A 21,166-nucleotide genomic window follows, 5' to 3' on the forward strand; every position below is an offset into this window, starting at 1 on the left:
GTTACACCAGACTTTCCAAAACTTTGCGGTGAACTGGGCTCCCCTATCTGAAACGATTACCTTTGGTAATCCATGTAACCTGACCACATGAAAGAGCAATAGATGAGCAAGTTGGCTGGCAGTAGGGACCCCTTTACATGCAATGAAATGACCTAGCTTGGTCAAATAGTCTACTACTACCAAAATGGCTGTCATCCCTTGATCTTTAGGGAGACCCACCACAAAGTCCACAGAAAAGCTCTCCCAGGGACTCACAGGAGTGGGCATGCTCTGCAGAAGTCCTTGCGTTGGACGATGATCACTCTTGGCCTGTGAACAAACATCACACCGCTGCACCCATGCAAAGACATCAGGACGGATGGTAGGCCACCAATACGTGCGTAGCATTTTCTCTAAGGTTTTCTTCCCTCCTGTGTGACCTGCACATGGCACATTATGACACCAATGAAAAGCCTGTTGTCTTAAAGCTAATGTGGGCAGGAGCAATTGTGAGCCCTTTCTTGGCAATCCCTGTCGGATTTTCCATTCAGGATGTAGGCGGATCCATGTCTTCCAGATAAAGGTTTGCATCCCCTTTTTTACTTTGTGAAGGAACTCCTCGGTGTGTACCACTCCTACTACCTTCCTGGGATCAATGATGCTTTTCTCTGGTAGGACTTCCATGGCTGGGTTGTTTTCTTGACGCGAGAGAGCATCGGCCTTCCGGTTGTCACAACCAGGACGAAAGGTCACCATGAAGTGGTATTCGGCGAAGAACAGCATCCAGCGTAACTGTCGAGGAGTAAGATGACGAGCAGCTCGCATAAACTGTAAATTTCTGTGGTCTGTAAACACCGTGATTTGCTGGGAGGCTCCCATCAGCCAATGCCTCCATTCCGCGAAGGCGTCTTTGATTGCAAGTAATTCTTTTTCTGCAATGGTGTAATTCCGCTCTGCGGTGTTCAGTTTACGGGACATGAAAGCGATGGGATGGAGATGACCCGTACTCTCATTTCTCTGGGAGAGCACTGCCCCTATAGCTAGTTCGGAAGCGTCTGCTTCAACTACAAACGGGAGTTTTGGATCAGCATGAGTGAGCACAGGAGCCGTCGTGAAAGCACTTTTCAGTTGTTCGAAAGCTGTCTGTTCCGTCAAGCCCCACACAAAAGGAGTGTTCTTCCTAGTGAGCTTTGTAAGCGGGGTAACCATGTCGGAGAAATGAGCAATGAACCTCCTATAGAAGTTCGCAAAACCAAGGAGTCGTTGAATATCTTTGACGTTGTGAGGTCTTGGCCACTCCACGATTGCCCGTACTTTTCTTTCAGCCATGATTTGTCCTGAAGGAGTGAGCATAACTCCAAGGAATTCAACAGTGGTGACATGGAACTCACACTTGGTTAGCTTACAATATAGATGGTTCTGTTGTAAGGCGTGAAGGACTTGACATACATGGTTTTGATGTTCCTTCTCCCCATCGGAGTAAATCAATATGTCGTCAATGTAGACGACTACGAAGATGTCCAAAAAGTCTCTCAACACCTCATTCAAGAAAAATTGAAAAGAGGCTGGGGCATTACACAGCCCAAAGGGCATCACCAGGTACTCAAAAAGCCCGTACCGGGTTTTAAAAGCGGTCTTCCACTCGTCGCCACGTCGTACTCTCACCAAATGATAGGCGCCCCTTAGATCCAATTTGGTGTATATAGTGGCGGATCTCACTTGCTCCAATAACACCGGTATTAAGGGGAGCGGGTACTGGTTCTTGATCGTGATGGCATTCAAAGCCCTATAATCGATGCAGCAGCGAAGTTCCCCATTTTTTCTTTCGGGATAAAAAAAAGCGGGGAAGCGGCTGGGGATCTGGAGGGTCGAATGAAACCCAATTTAAGAAGGTCATCCAAGTATTCCCTGAGGTGTGCATTTTCAGGTTGTGACAAAGCGTAGATCCTACCACACGGAACCACAGCCCCCGGTGTCAAATCGATACGGCAGTCGTATTCACGATGTGGGGGGAGAACTTCCGCCTTTACTTTACTGAATACGTCTTCATACTTCTGATAGCAACGAGGCAACGTTACTTCCTTCTCAGCAGCTGTGGATATGTGATGGATAGTAGCCAAAGACATGGAAGGTCGCGAATTCTCTCTAAGGCAGTGGTCTTGACAGTACGCGGAGTGAAATTGCAATGACTGATCCGTCCAACTGATGGTGGGCTCATGTTTTTTCAGCCATGGAAGTCCCAAAATAACCCCGTATGAAGGGGCATGAATAAGGTTAAATGAGATGGTTTCGGTATGGTAGTTCCCATACCACATCTCATATTCTGGCGTGTGTTGGTTGATTGGGCCAGATTCCAGTTCATGTCCGTCCACCGCAAATACTGCCTCAGGAACAGATTTAGTAACAGGGACTACCCCCAAACGCCGGGCTTCCTTTAGATCCATAAAACAGCCAGTGGCACCAGAGTCTATCATTGCGCGAATGTTCTTGGGGGTGTTGTCTATCCACAACTCCAAAGTCAAGAAGAACAGGCGGTTTTCTACGACTTCTTCTCCTGTGACTGAAGGGATGGAATGAGCGCTCGAGTTTCTCCCTTCTGATAAACTCAAGCGTTGGAGTTTTCCGACCCTTTTTCCACTGTAGACCCTGCCACCTGTCCTGAGCGATAACGACCTCCCTTAGGTTTCACAGGGCATTCCCGTAAGAAGTGTCCTTTCTTCCCACAATAGAGGCAAAGCCCTAATTTACGGCGATGTTCTCGTTCGCTCTGTGTTAAAGATGCCCGCACCACTCCGATCTCCATAGGTTCTGTTTTCCCTTCCGATCGATCCCCTGTAACGCGTTTCTCACCCAAAAGTAGAGGTCTGTCCTTTCTGCTTTGTTCCCCTTTTCGTTCCCGTAGACGATGATCCAGCCGTAAAGCTAAATCAATGAAGGCAGCACAAGTCGTAGGCTGGGGTTCGACTTGGGCGATGACATCTTTAAGGTTTTCTGTGAGTCCCTGGTAGAACAGGACCATTTGTTTTGCTTCAGGCCAATCGGTTTCCGCTATCAATCTCCGAAAGTGGTTCAAGTATGTGACCAAGTCCGAAGAACCCTGTTTCAGCACAAGTAATTCTTTATCTGCTGAAAAGGTTTCAGCTCTTCTATCAAAAGTCTTTTCGAACTCAGTCCTAAAAAGGTCCCAATCATAAAGAATGGCATCATTACTCTTCACTATGGGAACCGCCCACTGAGCTGCCTCCCCACCCAAGTACGAAATCAAAAAAGATACTCTGGCTTGGTTAGTGAGGAAACACTTAGGTTTACAGGTGAAGTGTAACAACACCTGGGTCATAAACACTTGTACCTTTTTTCTATCGCCCAAGAACCGCTCTGGGGGGGCTAACGGAACAGGGGATGGCATTTCCACTACTACTGAGGCAGGTGGAGGGGCAGCGGCCCCTGCATCAAAAGGGTTACGCTGCGAGGCGTCAAACCGAGCCTGCAATGCTGCTGTTTCTTGCCGAGAGGTGGCTAGTTCTGTTTGCACCAAGGCAAGTGCAGCCAGGACATCGTCTAAGGTGGCCATCCTAAATCAACCCAACCAGGAGGAGAAGAACTCGTGGGCCGATTATTCTGTCAGGCCTTTCGTCGTACCTCCTCAGGATTGGATTGATGCTAAATAGGGGCCCACCTCTAGATCGTCCCAAGTCTGGCTTTGTGTATCACAGACTATTAAGGAGATCAAGCGGGGGAAAAGAGAAAGTAGTCCGGAGGGGAACAGCTGGGCAACTGGAGATGGACACCTGAAAAATATATCAAGCAGGGAATCAATGGAAACTTCGCTTTCTGCCTCAACAACTCTCTGCTACTAAGCGTTATGGTTGACACCCACCTGAAGAGTTATACAGGTGATAAGGAAGAATGAGTGACAGACCAAGCGTTTTCTCAATCCCCAGGCGTTCCTGTTTAAAGATATAAAGAAGACCATGAACATGCCCCTTCCTTCCCTCCCCTATAAGATATCCAAAGTATTAAAGGAAATCAGGACATTCATAACCTACCCAATGACAACGGGAAGGGAACCTGGATGCCAGTGGGGAATAACCTTGACTGTTACTATGTAAAGAAATGATATTCTTTCCCCTCCGTTTTTTACAGTGTAAGATAGTACCAGCCGGTACTCTGAACGCCCTCAAAGTATCCCAACCAGCACGGGAGTCAATTAGGGTGTCTTCCAGTAAGGAATGTCATGAACATAAATGTTGCCCAGCCCAAAAGCAAGAAATGAGGAGAGTGGCGTAACTCCCCGGCAGATACGTCTCTGCAGAGAAATCTCGGTGCCACTCCTCCTCTAAGTACGCAGACACTTAGCTTCAGTGTCCGACCCAACCTCCTAACTCGGCCGAGTTGGAGATAATGTGCCAACAACCTTTTTCAAGTACAGTATCAGAAAACAGAACCCCACTAGCTCCGTGGGAAAAACCTGTATCCGGATTTGGTAACCAGCGAGGTGGGCGCTTCCAAAGCCCCTCCGTGTAATCCAAACCAGGCGATGAGGTGCCGAGTAAGAAACCCGGGGAATCAGCAAACCGGAATGGGCGCTTCCTAAGCCCCACCTAATAATCCAGCGTCAGAGAAAACTTTCCAGAGTGAGCTTCCTGCAACTCCTCTGGACCAACGAACTCCAAGAACAAGAAACACGAACCTCCTGTTAGACCGCCAGGAACGAATAATCGGCAATGTGTGTACTGTGAACGCTGGGATATCCTGGTTCCTGGTCGCGCATCGTCATTCGGACGCGCCGCGCTAGGAACCATGGGAAATGTAGTTTTTGGTTCGTTCTGAATCAATGTGTATTGCAGGCAGTGATTTACCGGAGGTCGGGAATTCCTGACAGAAACACAGAAAAAATGAATACACTGTATACCATGAAAAGCTTCACTGCACCCCTTACTTTGTAATATCTATAGCATTGAGGGTTAATGCGGGAATGACAGATATGCAAAAGCAGCATGAGCTAGCAGAGAGCATGGTTAAAGACAAGCGGCCATATTTAGCAATAATGCGCATGAGCGAAAACATCCCTCCAAATTGCGAGTGCGTCACATCACGTGGGTATGACCGACGCATGCGCAGACTGGATTTCTGCGAAGCGGCCATTCAGTAGTGCAAGCATCATTATAATTAATAAACACAGATGCGAGCTTCTCTCGGGCACCCGCGTGTATTGGAAAAGGTGAAAATTAAGACGGACAGGATTGGTTAATGCTTATTAAAGTTTAGACGAGGTTCATGAATGAGAGCAAGTCGCTTTACGTGCGAATCCTTGCTCCATCAATCCCCTCTTTGATGATATTTACTATCATCACTATAAATGGAAACAGATGCCAACTTCATTCTTGCACATCATTCATCTCAATTTCCACAAACTTGTTGTTGAGCTTTCTTCCTGCATCCTTATTAGGGTGAAAGCTTTTAGCTCTCTTGTAAATTTCGTTTTTCAATTCTTCTAATTCTAGCTCATCAACATTTCGCTTCACTCCTCTTTTGTTCACTGTATATTTCTTTTTGCATTTTTGATATTTGCAGCAGATAAATATAATCAGTACAACCACCCCTATTCCAGCTATTGGCATCAGTATTTTCCATAAAAGACTTTTACCCAAGTTAGAGAACCAACTACCTACAGAGGAGAGACCATCAGTCAGTCTCTTCCAGGCACTATCAACCTCTAATGGTTTGAGTTCTTTTTCCAAATTAGTTATGTTCCTTACATATTTCTTAATTTCGACACTTTTGTCAGGTATGTAGGTGCAACAATGTTGCGCCTTCAGCATCCTGCAGACTCCGCCCTCTTTTGCCAATAAGGTGTCAAGAGCAAGGCGATTCTGTAAAACCATCGATCTGATCGCAACCATTTCAGTATTGACCAGCAGGAATCCAGCAGCAGTGTCAGTTGATAACCGATCCACTACTGTAGACAATTTGCAGATACGGTGAGTATTCAGAACTACCCCCATTCCAGGTATCAGTTCACTAAATATATCACCTATAATTTCTCCTACACTTTCACGTCTACTACGCACTAAGCCATTAGTATCTTCATTGCTTCCAGCAGCATTGTTCACATGGTATATTTTCGGGAAAACAATGCCAAAATAGCAGCTTCCATACCAGTGATCGGGCAGTTTGAAATAAGCCTTGTTTCCACATATATAATAAATTCCGGGAAACACAGGTTCTGACCCATTTTTGAAACCCCAACCTCCAATTACCTTGTAGTTATGTTCACACTCGCTGGAACCGATGAATACATTGTTATAATAACTAGTCTTTTCTCTATGAAGACAGAGTTTCCCTTTCCGTTCAAAATCCAGCAACAATGCAGGACTAGCTTCGCCTTCTGAGGTGCTTTCCATATTTTCTGCCCATCTAGGGATTCTATCTTTCTCATCATTGGCCTTTTTCTGAAATTTCTCCCTCCTTCTTTCTGCCATTTTCAGGAACATCTTTTCCTGCTCTTGTAAGGAACAGGTCAGATTATTTTCTCTAGCTTCATTTAAGTCTATGTCACCTATGGTCAGGAAATACTCTCCCATATAACAGGTTACCTCGCTTCTAATATGTACAATGTTCAGGTTTCCTCGAACAGGAAGTTCTGAAAAGATTACGTCAGTGTTTGAGTAGTAGTACTGTAAGGTGCTTCTATAGAATAAGCTTGCTAATATACTACAGGAAATTCCGTAGGTCAGGGGTAAATGGTGATATGTCACGCTTTCAGCTACAGAAGTAGGTAGCTTCATACATACATAACAATCTTCTATTTCCATAGCTTCTACATAGTGCACTAAAAAATTAGCGAAGACATTTAACTGAGTTCTGTTTTTCATTTTGTGAAAATGTAGTCCACCCTCATCTGATGCATCTAAGTCGATTCGTTTTTGTTTCAGTACAGCAGAGTTGTCACGTCTTTCTACACTTTGTGGTGTTTCTTCAGTCTGTACAGTTTCTGTGTCTAGAGTATCTGGGTTAGTGGGATACAAGTTAGGGTCTTTACTCATCATAAAAGGTATAAAAACTGTTAGTCCTATCCATATTATTATCAGTACGGCTATACTACAGAAACAGATTTTACAGCAGGTTTTACAACAGCTAAATTTGGATCTTCCATTTACATTCGAATCAGACATAGTGGCTTACAGGCGGTTTTCCAACCCCTCTTTGTTTCTTTTCACCGAAGGTTCTCTCAGGTTTTCCTCAAGGAGGGTCTTCGTCAGAACTCCGATCAGTAATTGACTCTTCGTCACTTTTGCCACTGATTTCAGGCTCATCAATTTCTTCCAATACTAAGTAAGTCCATTCAGGGCTCCGATACAGTTTGTTTTGTTTCTTTACTCGTGAGCTTCGTCGGTTGGACTGGACTCGGGCTTCTTTTCTTTCACTGGCAGCCCTTTTTCGGTCTGCTAGTTTTTCTTCAACTGTCTTGATTCTTAGTCTCAGTCTTTTTATGTATCGGGGTTCACCCTTTTTCTTGTGGCTTTTAGTGGTCGAGGAAACTTGACCTTCCTCGTGAACTCTCTTGTTTTCGCTTCGTTGTGGTACTCTTGTTTCGGCAGTGTCTATTTCCCTTCCTGTCTGACTAGTTCCAGGTCTTTCATAAGTTTCTTCTGCCTGGTCTCTAAGCTGGCCTTGTTCAGGTCTACTTTGTATTTGATCTTTATTTTCAGGTGATCTGGACTCTGCTTCCTGAACACGTTCATCTATTTCTATCTGTTCCTGTTCATGCACTTCGATCCCTTGATTTTCTTCCGCATGAACTTCAGCTTTAACCACTATCTGTCCCTTTCCAGTTTCTGGAGTTTCAGGAGGAGTGTCGATAACTTGGTCTGTCCCTACTTGGCCTATTTCCTGATCAGGTTTGTTGTGAGTTTCGATGACCTGACCTTCGTCCTCTAATTCTGTCTCACCTTCACTATCCCACTCACTATCTAGGTAAGAATATTTTCGGGTTCTTATTGGATCAAGAACTTGGTCGTCGGCAGAGAACCACTCAACGTCCTGACTTGAGCTCGGTAGTTCGATGTCAGCGAGATCTGGACCCTCTTCTGGAGTCTCCTCAGCTGCGCTACCTTCAGCTTCAGTCGCGTTTTCTCCTGTCACTGGCTTTGTATGGCTGGCATGGATCCACTTCGGTACGCCCGCACACTTCACAGCAGTTGTGGTTACAAGGATCACTTGCCTTGGCTTTCCCCACTTTGGTTTAAGGCAACTCTTCCGGGTGTGTTTCTTTAACACCACCCAATCACCAGGTCTCAGTTTATGTGCTGGAGTTGTAGGCCATTCAACAGCAGTCTCTCCAATCTGGTGAGAGATAGAACGCACTTGGTCACCCAGCTGCCTGCAGTATTCTAGCACTAAATCATCAGAAATACTTAGCAGTTTGTGTCCAGGTACCCATGCCTGTCGCATTACTCTTCCCATTAGTACTTCATGGGGACTTAGGCCTGTTTTTCGGTTCGGAACACTTCTCAAACTCATCAGCACAAGGGGCAAAGCTTCTATCCAGTTCATTTTGGTGGAATCACACACTTTCGCCAGTCTGGACTTGATGGTGCCATTCAATTGTTCAACTATTCCAGAAGCCTCTGGATGATATGCACAGTGCAATTTCTGTTCGATCTTAAATGCTGTACAGAGTTCTTTTAGGATTTCGTTGGAAAAATGCCCACCTCTGTCTGTTTCAATAGTCTCTGGAATTCCAAATCTAGGTATCAGCTCTCTAAGTAATAATTTGGCTACAGTTATGGCATCATTTTTCTTTGCTGGGTAGGCCTCCACCCATCTAGAAAACAGACAAACTATGACTAGGACATATTTGTATCCCTTGCACATGGGCAATTGGATAAAGTCCGCCTGCATCCTGACAAAGGGACCTTCTGCCTTCCCAATCGTACTTTGCTCCACTACTGTTTTCTTTCCTGCGTTGAATTGTTGACACACTAAACACCTCTGGCAAAGTTTTTCTGCTATGTTCCTAAATTTTGAGTTACGGAATACCTTGTCAAACATACGGCACATGGCATCTCTCCCAATATGTGTGTCCTCATGTATGATCCTAGCCATTGGGGCTACCAGACTGTCTGGTAATACAGGCACACCAGTTTTGTAAACCATGACACCATCCTCGTCTCTGGGTGTACATTCATCCCTTTCCCACCTGTCTTTTTCTTCCCTGTCTGTTGCCTGTTGTATGTCTCTCAACTCTTCCCATGTAGAAACACTTTCAAACACCATAAGTTGCCAGCTGCTTCCACCTCCCCATAATTTGATTTTGAGGGACATTTTGTATCGGGCGCAGTATTGGGCAATTTGGTCAGCATACCGGTTTCCGGCTGTCACATCATCATTTCCAGACTTGTGAGCCGCACACTTGACCACAGCCAATTCTTGGGGTAATTGGGTCGCTTCCAGTAAGTTCTGTACCACCTTTCCATTTCTGATAGGGGTACCTGAGGAAGTCATGAATTCTCTTTGTAACCATAGTTGGCCGAAGTCATGAACAACCCCATAACAGTACTGGCTGTCAGTATAAACAGTTACCCTTTTGCCTTTCCCCAGTTTACAAGCTCTTGTCAATGCGATTAACTCTGCTACTTGTGCAGATTTTATGTCGCACAGGTAAGATGCTTCCAAGATTGTCTCCAATGTAACTACAGCATAGGCAGCACTCAGACCTCCATCCTCATGTCTTAAACATGAGCCATCTACAAACATCATAAGATCTTCATCAAGTAAGGCTATTTCTTTGATATCAGGACGTGGCTTAGTGCTAAATTCAGTTAGGTCCATGCAGTTATGCTCAACCTCATTTTCTTCAATATCTAGGGGAATGGGCAACAGTGTTGCGGGGTTCAAAATATTACACCTGGAGATGGTTACATTCTCAGCACCTATAAGAATTCTCTCGTACTTAGTCAGCCGACTAGGGGTGAGATACTGGGTCTTGGTTCGGGTCAGTAAGATCACAACTGAATGCGGAACATATAAAGTGACAGGATGTCCCATAACAATGTTTTCACTCTGTTCTAGACTTGCACAAGTAGCCGCTACGGCTTTCAGGCATCCGGGTAATCCAGCAGCCACTGGATCCAGAGTGGCCGAAAAGTAGGCCACTGGACGCCTAGTCAGTCCATGTTCCTGTGTTAGGACTGAGAGTGCACAATTGTCTCTTGTATCACAGAACAGTTCGAAGTTCTTGGAATAATCAAGCATTCCTAAGGCAGGGGCTGAGCACAGGCAATTTCGCAATTTTACCCAAGCGTTCATGCTTTCATCGTCCCAACTAACTAGATCTTCCACTCCCTTCTTGGTCATTTTTATCAAAGGTTTGGCTAGGGCTGTGAATCCCACAATCCATTGCCTGCAGTACCCTACAACTCCTAGGAACATTCTTACTTCTTTCTGGGTTCTGGGTAGTTCCATTGCTCGAATTATTTTGATCCTTTCTGTAGTAACTTTCCGGATCCCTTTTTCTATCTGGTGCCCCAGATATTTCACTGAGATTTTACAGAACTGTAATTTGTCTAGCGACACTTTATGTCCTCCCTTGCCTAGGTGATTCAGCAAGGCAATGGTATCAATGACACAGTCGGTTTGACTTTTGGACGCCACCAGAAGGTCATCTATGTACTGTACCAAAATGGACTCCTTTGGCAGTACTAAAGATTCAAGGCATTTCTTTAGGATCTGGTTGAAAATCGAAGGACTTTCGGTGTACCCCTGAGGGACACGATTCCAGACATAGACATGGCTGTCAAATTCAAAACTAAAAAGAAATTTGCTTTCGGGATGCAATGGGATGGAAAAGAATGCATGACACAAGTCAATGACAGTGAACCATTCCGCATTCCAAGGAATCTGATACAGTATCACTGCGGGGTTGGGCACAATGGGACAGCAAGGTACAACAATTTGGTTTACCTTGCGCAGGTCCTGCACTACCCGGTACTTTCCGCTAGGCTTTTTAATTCCAATTATGGGCGAGTTACAGGGACTGCTCATTACTTCCTGTATGATGTTTGCTTCGAGCAACCGGTTTATTTCGATTGCAACTCCAGCTTTTACTTCTGCACTCATTTTGTATTGTCTGGTTCTTGGGTAAACAGCATTTGTTTTTATTGCTATTTTAACTGGGTCTACATTTGCCATTAAGCCTACATCTCTTCCAGTGAAATCCCATACTTCAGGTACCACCTTTAGCTGTAGTTCTTCAGGTAAGTCTTTAATGGACAGGAGTTTAATTTCTGTGTCTGGTTTTAGTAACATCAATTTGTACAGGCTATCTTCATCTGGGGTCTGAATTTCGACGCCATTTGGTGCGCAAAAGATGGTACAATTCATTTTGCACAACAAATCTCGTCCTAGCAGGTTCACAGGACTGGAGTCACAGACCACAAATCTGTGCATTTCCTTGAAATTTCCAATGGAAATCTCCATTGGTTCAGTTACCGGAGTACTGATTATTTGATTTGAAACACCTACTACTTGGATAGCTTCTCCCGAGAGGGGTAGGTTAGGAACATCCACAGTTCTCACAGTGGAACGGGTAGCACCAGTGTCCAACAGAAAGGTGACGTCTTTTCCCTCAACCTTTCCTTCGATGTATGGTCCTGTCTGGTCTACCGGTAAGGAGGCGCCAAGTACGCACTCCTTGACCTCCCCCCTCAGGCCCCGACAGTATTGATCATCACAAAGGAAGGAATGGTTTAACAAAAACTGTGAAGTTGCTGCATTCCTTTCATTCTCTCCTTCCCACACCTCGGCCCTTTCATTCTGCTGAGCCTGATTCTTATAATTTTGTCTAGGAGCGCGAGGCAACGGAGGCTTCTTTACCTGTGGTTGGTTCTTCCGTGTCCCCTCTTTCTGCACCTGTGGATTTAAACAATTTACGGGGGCATTACCAGCCTGCAAATGTGGACACTCGTCTCTCCAATGCCCTATCTGACCGCACCCGTGACAGGGGAATTTTTTCATAGCCTTTTTCCCGACTCATTTTTACCCGGGGTTTCCCTCCTCCCCCAGCAGTGGGATTTTGTGCATTATTATTATTCAATTTACTTAACTGTTTTTCTTGCTGTTCCGCCAATTTCACTTGTGCCCACATGACCTTCTCCTTAAGGGCTTTCTTCTTGTTTTCTATCTCATCTTCGCAGTACTTGGCATACTTGAGGACATCATCTATGGGCTTACCTTGCCAACTGATTTTATTATCCCGAATCCACTGGGATATTTCAGGTCTTAATCCTAACACGAATCGGTAACTGAAATCAGTCATATCCTTCATGTCCACATTATCGATTCCACTGTAAGTTTTGAACACCTGCAGTAACCTTTCATAAAAGGAGTGGACGGTTTCATCGCGCTCTTGAGTAGTTCTATCTATCCGGGTCCAATCAGTTTCCTTTGCGGCACCTTTTTCTTCAGGTATTGTATGACTTGATCATACTTCCTCATTACCTCAGGTGAGGGAGCTCCGGTTTTGGAGTCTCTCTCATATTCATCACTGGGCCAATCAATTTCAATTTTGCATTCAGTCCACAGGTCTACAGGTACCACAATGTCGAAAAACCCATCCAGGTCTTTCAGAAGACATTTCTGAACTTTTATGAAACGTTCGACCTGTCTGTACCAGTCAACTGGTTTCTCCCGTAATTTTGGAAAGTCATTGGTAAATGACACAATATCTTGTCGGGACCAAGGGACATGGACGTATTTTCCCCCAGGTACTTCTCTCATGGGATACAATTTCTCTGTGGGACCTACTTCTTTTAGTACATATTCTGAAGTCTGGGTTTTAGCCTTATTATCTTCCCTTTTCTTTGCCCACCGGGTTTTCCATTTCTCCACGTCTCCCCATTTCTGCAGGATTTTCAATAATTCTTTTATCTGCGTTTGTTTTCCTGACACATTCATGTTTTCTAAGTCTTTGTCGGAGAAGTTTGCTCTGTAGGATTTCTGGAGGACTTTAGAACGACTAACATCAATGCCCATGTCAGTGGCAGTGTCCATCAATCTCTCATGGAGCAATCTAGTGTTCCGGGTAAGGTTTTTGCTGATAAACAGTAACTCGTCTTCACTAAAGGAGTTTAACCTGTCCAATCCTACATTACCGGCCATTAGTTCCTCTATTTCTATCCTTAGTCTATAGATTTCTAAGGGTTTCGGTTGGGGTGTGTCCTTTTCTAACTCTTTGGTCCATCTATCCAATTCTTCTGGAGAAACTACAGTGGCACTCCTGACCCCTGAAGTGGTTTCAATCAGGACCTCTTTTGTCCTAGCCTGATTTCTTGCCCTTGGTACACTGGTTCCAGGTTCCCTGATAGGCAGATCCATTAAGGAGATCACAGACTCACATTCACTTTCTTGATCATCGACTATGAGCGGCTCTTTTCTCGGGGGAGGAATGATAGGGGTTGGTACAATTGGAGTTATAATAGGAGTTCTTGGACTAGCCATCCTATCCCCATAAAGAGGTATAGCAGGACCAATAGTTTATGGGATAGTCAGAGAATCCGGACTGGGATTTATCTGGGCTATGGTCTGAATTAAATCAATTCGCTGTTTGTTCAGGGTTTCCTTTTCTCGCTCACGCAAAACCCTTTCTGAAGAATTATCGTGCATCACTTGGGGTACCAGTGTAGGATAAATACTTGGGGCAGTCGGAAGGACCAAACTTGGTCGGTCTTCCCCAAAAGGTCAGTAATTTGGGACCGCGGAACTAGGTCTGCAAAACCCATCACTATCACTGGCTTTACTTTCCGTACCCGTTACATCTGTCTCACTGGCCCTCCTACATCTAGGATATTTAGAAAACGGGTTTTGTGAACTCAAAGATTCTGATTCCGCAACATAGGGAGGTGGGTTTTTCATCAATAAATCCTCTAGGTGCTCATCTTCTGAGTCCCCCATAGCCATGAGGTGTCGGCTTTTCTCCGTACACTTCCCTTTCCCCTCTTCGAGTACCCCAAACATTGGAAACAGTCCCTCAACCATCATATTCTGTCTCCACTGTTGCATCTTTTTCTCTTTAGTTTCTTTTTGGACCTTTGGATACCACTTACTCACTCCCTTATCCATTCGGGGTTTGTCTCGTTCTAGAGCTTCAATTTCCCACTCCTCTAATGCTTCATATTGAGTTAATCTAGGTCGGGGATGCAATTCATTCATTTGGGTTCTTAAGTTAAACAGGATCCTACCATTAAAGGTACCATTAATGGGAAATGCTAAGACTCCATCGTCTTCCGTGTACCTCACCCAATTCTCCAACCATACACAGGTATGGTACCCTTTATCAAACATCATGAAGGAGGCGGGAGTATTTGGCGGTGGAATGATCACACCCTCCCTGGTTCGTATGGGCTTGTCTTTCTTGAAATAGTTTTTAATCTTTTCGGCAAATGACAATTTTCTCTTTCCTCCGTACATATTGTAAGGTCTACCTCTTAGCATCTGCTCCTTATAAAAACCTAGATTCTGAGGATTAGGCAAGAATTCAGGATACCACATACACCTTTCCAGACTAGCTTCTAACTCGGCTTGATTAATTTTGTTTACCTTTGTGCTTCCAATGCTAGCGCGACTTTTATTTCGCGACAACCAATCAACACAGTGATTACAAAAGCCCTTGTCCAATGGGTGCGCGGCCTTTTGCGAGACGCGGTCTCACGCTCCGGCACTCACCCCTCCCTTACAATTTCAGCTTCACTACACGCCCGCTGTCTTGACCAATACCAGCGCGGCACGGAGTGACGTCAGAGCAGCCTTCCGACTGACTCCCTCCTTCACAAGGTAACGGAAACTTTGAACTTTTCTTAAAGTACAAGTGCTGATTTTAATTGACAATATATAACGTTCGCCGCTGTGTCGGAGTGTCCTAAAAAGAAAGAAAGTTTTTCTCCCGCTACAAGCAAACCACTTCAGTCTACTTTTCATTCACTTCGGATAGACTTCACTGCCTAACGTTTCACACAAGCAATATAGAATCTGTTACTCCTCTGACTTATCCACTTATTTCCGGGATATATACTAAGTCAGGCTTTCACCAGCGGACTACCTTGCTTACCATGCAAGCTTTGGAGACCTTATGACCCCTTCCTCCTGTGACCCTTACTAGGTGATATCACAATGGAAGTTTTACACAATAGGACTCGAGGCTATCATTCATTTAAATACAAAAGATCCTAATTAGCGCTTCCAGTTCTACCTAACCATGCACTCATTTTTTTCCTCCTGACAAGCGACCTCTGCGCGAGATGGATTCTACTCACCACCCGCTATACAATTCCCCGGGGTTTTCAGACAACATAAAACAATTTACGGACAATTCTGTTAATATTACATATAGCAGCAATGCAAAGCAGTCAAAATATATATAAAACCTTTTTCAACGAAACACTTTGCGCATTATTTGAAACAATGTAATCAATATAGCAGCATGGAAGTTTCAGCACCACATTTTATTTTCACGGTTTATTTATTAACTATCTTGTCTACCTATTTTAACTAGTCCTAACCATACTACTGCTACCAGAAAATTACTGATAGAGTGCGCAGTTCACCCAGGTCACTAGTTTACCAATTTCCACGCACTGGGCCCCGGCGTGCATAAGATGACTGAGTTTGCGTGAACCGGGTGATTCTTACACGCTACTATGAGTAATTCAGGGGGTGACTCTCTCACCACTCACTATACATGTACCTGACTTACCACAGGCACATTACTCCTGATGGATCAGGAGCTAGCAGGGAACAGGTGACAAGATTCCTAACAGAGCAGAAATACCTTACACATTCAGTACATTTAACGACACTTGGTGATATGTAATGACCACAGACACCTGATGGGGTTTCAAAAGTTTATATGAAGTAAGTTTTAGAGTGAATATGCCATGAGTAACAGGCAGATACAAATCAGAACATCAACGATCAAGATCAAAACCAAAATGTAGCTATGGATTAAGGCAAACACCATAGAGTACTAAGGAATACTACAGGGTATGCGCATTTGGGAACATGCTAATCAGTACGAACTTTAAACTAAGGCAGAGTGAATGAAATGGGTCTAATATGGGTACTTAATATTCGTGTTCTAATTACTAACTCTAAGCTAGCTTCACTAAATTCACAGCAACCATACTAAAGGGAAGGGATAATGGAACAAGCTAAAATATGCAATCAGTTTTAATAATCTCCTATAGGTAGGGGGAAAAGTGGAACATCACTAACAAACAATTTCATAAACAGTCACTTTCGAAAAAAGGTGATAGGAAAATATCACAGGCAAGAGTGCTTTATTAAGAAGAGGAAACGTAAGAGTATAGTTAGACAGACACCCACACATATATTTACCTAGGACAGAATGAGGACTAACCCTGGCCACGGGTCAGTATGGGAATAGGCGGGGACAAGGACCCTCAAGGATTCGGAATGCCAGTAGGCGAGCAGGTACAGCTCAAGGACAGTCAGGACAGGATACCCCTCAGGTTTTGGGTCAGGACTGGGCTCGTCAAAGGGCACGACCAACACCTGCAGCTTCGGATGCAATGCCTGCGTTACTCCCCTTCTGCATGGAATCCGCCAGTAACCCCGATTGGGTTTTCGAATCTCCCAGCAAAGTTCTTCGCCAGCACTTAAGACTATTTCCACCCCTTGGAGTTTGTGGAAAGTACGGACAGAGTGCTCCGCAGCGCTCTGTATCAATCACCTATAGAGTTTGTTGGGTCAGTGACAGGTCAGCTACTCGGACAAGTTGGACAATTTTCTCTAAATAACTAGGCTAGTTATACTCTATTTGGACCCCCAGACCACCCACAAATGTTGCAAGTGACAAGGTCCCATCTTTCGATTGGTCAAGAGAGGTGGTTAGGTCATTGTCACCTCCTAAATTTTGTGTTCCCATGTTTTAATATTCAAATGACAGTACCCACCCCTTAAATTCCTGTTCCCAGGCATACGTGTAGAAGAGGACAATAGAGCATACAGTAGAAAGAAACAAATGTAGCATTTCAGGTGAAATTCAGCTTCTCCTCTCTGGGTTATGGGGCAGGTTCCCAGGAGCATCTCAGCTTCGGTAGCCAGCTGGCTGATTTCCACAGATGCGAGGCCCAGTCCTCTTGTCAGGTGACCAGGTCCACATGGGCTTCTAAAATGGCGCAGCTCCCCAACTCCCAGGCCCCCAGATACGCGGTACATGAAAAGTAAGCGAAAACAAATTAGAAACACAGAAAAAATGAATACACTGTATACCATGAAAAGCTTCACTGCACCCCTTACTTTGTAATATCTATAGCATTGAGGGTTAATGCGGGAAAGACAGATATGCAAAAGCAGCAAGAGCTAGCAGAGAGCATGGTTAAAGACAAACGGCCATATTTAGCAATAATGCGCATGAGCGAAAACATCCCTCCAAATTGCGAGTGCGTCACATCACGTGGGTATGACCGACGCATGCGCAGACTGGATTTCTGCGAAGCGGCCATTCAGTAGTGCAAGCATCATTATAATTAATAAACACAGATGCGAGCTTCTCTCGGGCACCCGCGTGTATTGGAAAAGGTGAAAATTAAGACGGACAGGATTGGTTAATGCTTATTAAAGGTTAGACGAGGTTCATGAATGAGAGCAAGTCGCATTACGTGCGAATCCTTGCTCCATCACTTTTGCCCATTGGGCTTTGTGCCATGTACAACATGGTGCTTGGCAACAGTGCGCACACTACAGTGCAGGCACTATCTTCAGGCTCACTCTGTGAGCTGAAGCATGCCGCAGCCGCAAGGCCACCACTTGCTTACCACCGGGGCTGCTGTTAACTCGTAATGTGACGGTTGGAATGCCACCAGCTTGGTGGTGTTCTTCCGACCACCACAACTCATTATTAGCCCCTAAACCTCTTGTGCCTATTTTGACAATGTTGTATGGTAATCTGGTGCTCATGGAAAGTGCTCCAATGCTCTTTGGTTGTGTTTGCGCAATATAAAAGTGAAATATATATATTTATATGCAAAAAAGAAGCAAGGAATTTGGGTAGTTCCCAAGTTTAGGTGGAACGCAGATTCTATATAGGGCACTCTGCAACATCAGGTACACTTTGCATCTGCTCACCTCAAATGTCTGTTTTTCTAGCAAAGTTTTTAGACATAGGGTTAGCACAGTACCAAACACGCTGAGCGAGAAAGCAACAAAGTCTTTTGACATTCTTACCACAAATTCTTTAAACGTAGGATTAGCTAAAGCCATCTATGCAGAGCTGAAAAAATTACACAAGCCTTTTACCACTCCAGGCGCAGCTTTGGTGTGGTAAAATACGATCCAAGCCAACGTGGAATAAATAAAAGCAACCCTTGGCATGTGTTTCTCTCTTGTTATGAGCTCTTCAGTGAGGTATAGCTTTGTCCAGAGGGACACCCAGTATAAGTCAAACCAATAGCCTTTCAAGCCAAGAGTGCCCCATAAATTATGTAAAAAGTAAATTCCTGTCTCTGATTCCTCTATTTGGATTTTTGTCATCTTTAGGTTATTCTTTTTAGTAAAATGAACTTTATATTTCTAAATCAATATTGGCTTTTTAGTGCTTGGTGTTTTGACTTTATTACTGTTTAGGTACTGCATAAATACTTTACACATTACCCCAACTTTAGCTTGCCTGTGTAATCTATGCCATAGCTATCTGGCGGTTGAACTCAAGTTAATTTAGTGACTTTTTGGGGTTCATCCTGTCAAGTTAGTGTTATTATTCCTTGAGTTCGGCTACCGCCCTTCCGAAATATTAATTCACCATCTTACAGTTACCATGTTGCTGCTCCTGCTCGCTTCTGCCTTTCTCAACTCATGAATGTCTCTCCAGTATCTGCCAACTCCTCCTCAATCCCTTATCCTCGCCTTGCGCCCGACCAAGAACCAGTCGAACCCCTTCCATGCCTCATACCTCTTTAGCTTCCATCCCAAACCCTGTGGCTCTTTTTTTTAATTGACTTACACATCTTTTATTTAAAATCATCTTTATAGTAAACTATTACTTCAAAGGATAAATTGGGGCTAAAGAAAGATGAAAAATATTAATCCGGGATTTGTATTTCATTTTTTTTTTACTTTAGCACATTTCAGCCTTTGAGGCACCACACCATAACAAAGAGAAATAGCGACAATGGCAAATTCCTTGATTCCCAGAAAGATTTCTGTAAAAATAAGTGGCAAGTACAGATTCCTGGAACGTAAGTACTTTCTTCCAGCATGAAATAATTGTGGGCACATGCAAATTAAATGATCCAAGGATTTCTCTTCCTCAACCACATAAAATTGGCATACACTGTGTCTACCCTTCCCTGTATACTGGGTTCTACAGTTTACCATTGTCCTCTATAGCACTGGTTGGACGGAACGCCGCAGTCAGAAATTCACTCGACACCTTTCGTTTTTGTATGTTAAATAAGCTTATTAGCAACAAAGAATGCGAAGCGTAAAAGACAATCTTTACCTTTGAAATAAAAATTGATGAGAATAGTAACAACGCAGTAGAAGAGAAAGCTGCTTACAATTTTCAACAGAAATTATGGGAAGGGGAGGAAGAAAACGCCGCTATAATGCGGCAGGTGCGTAACAAAGCATCACCGTAGGCTCTTAGCCTTACAGACTCAACATGCCTCACTAAACAATGACATGCCACTTCGTTATTTCCCCCGCACCTAAACACCCATTCTACCAAACCTACCAAACACAACCGTGTTAAAACCCCTGAAACTGGCAACTTCAACTTCCTGTTAATGACCGGATTGTCAGCCTTTTAAGTAACCTTGAAGTTTGCGATTCTGACCGAAATGCGAACCTTAGGCCCCCTTTTTAAGGTGCCGTGCCGCCCGAACTTGCACTAAAAATGTTTATAAACTGAAACGTCCCTCAACAGCACCGCTCAGAAAACCCCTTACTGCAGGAGTTTACCTGCCCCCTCCCAAATACGGAACATTCTACTTCTCCATAGCTGAACCCCAATGACTCCGCCTCTGCCTTTCTCAGCTGCTTCAGTTAGACATCCATGCCCATGACAGATAAGTGGATGATATGCTTTGGTTGTGGCATTCTACCTGTCCCTTCTTCCCCACAAAACCACCTGGGGGCAGATTTATGAGGCCCTTGCGCCACGTTTACGCCGCTGTTGCGTCACGCAAGGCGGCGTAAACGTGGCGCATCCCTACGAACGATTTACAACGTGACGCATCTAGGCAGATGCGTCACGTTGTAAAGCCCTGCGCCGCTTGTGGGCGTTCCGGCGCAGGGTGGGCGTTCCGGGGCAGGTGCGCCTGCAAAAGTGGCTGAGTGAAATCTATGAGATTTCACTCAGTCACTTTTAAGCCAATGCTGCGTCAAAAGCCTGCGCCTGCTTGAAGCAGGCGTAGGTCTTGACGCAGCATTGTTAAAATGGGGCACCCCCGAGCCTTGCTGGAGCTGCGTCACGCTTGCGACGCAACTCCAGCAATGCGCCACATTTCCGGCACAGATGCGTCACGCATCTGTGCCGTTTTTACACTATGGTGCGCCGCATTATAAATGCAGCGCACCATGGCTGGCGAAGCTGTGGCGCACTGTGGCGCATGTTAACTGGCGCATCCCTGGGGATGCGCCAGTTAACATAAATCTGCCCCCTGATTTCACCTGTTGACCTTGTTGCAAGCTCCGTTCATTAGATGTAGGTTTCGTTCCATTCTGATTTTTGCTTTGTCTAATTGGCTTTGCCAAGGCTTATTTGCTCTATGCTTGATTTCCCTTCATGGGAGATTCTGCCATTATTCATTATTGATTTGGCTTTATGCTAACTCACTCTTGTTTCTAGAACTCTTCAGGAGTTCTGACTGACAGCATTTGAGCTCCACAGTCTTAGAATAGGAATTCTTTCCTTTATGGAACGCGTTGTTTGCAAATTATGATGCTTTGTGCTAACTTCATTTTTTTGTTATAAATTCTGTAACCTGATTGATTCCTGACTATTGAATGAAGAGTCAGAGATTCTTATATTTTGATTGGAAAATAAATCCCTTTAAAACTACTCACAACTCTCATTATTGGCTAAAATGTTTATTTGCATTTTATTATTTGCTCATGTTTATGTAGGAGCTCTATGGTCATAAACAGTGGCAAAGATCCATTGACCTTA

The sequence above is a fragment of the Lissotriton vulgaris genome, chromosome 11, assembly GCF_964263255.1.
Source record: "Lissotriton vulgaris chromosome 11, aLisVul1.2, whole genome shotgun sequence".
NCBI classification, from domain to species: domain Eukaryota; kingdom Metazoa; phylum Chordata; class Amphibia; order Caudata; family Salamandridae; genus Lissotriton; species Lissotriton vulgaris.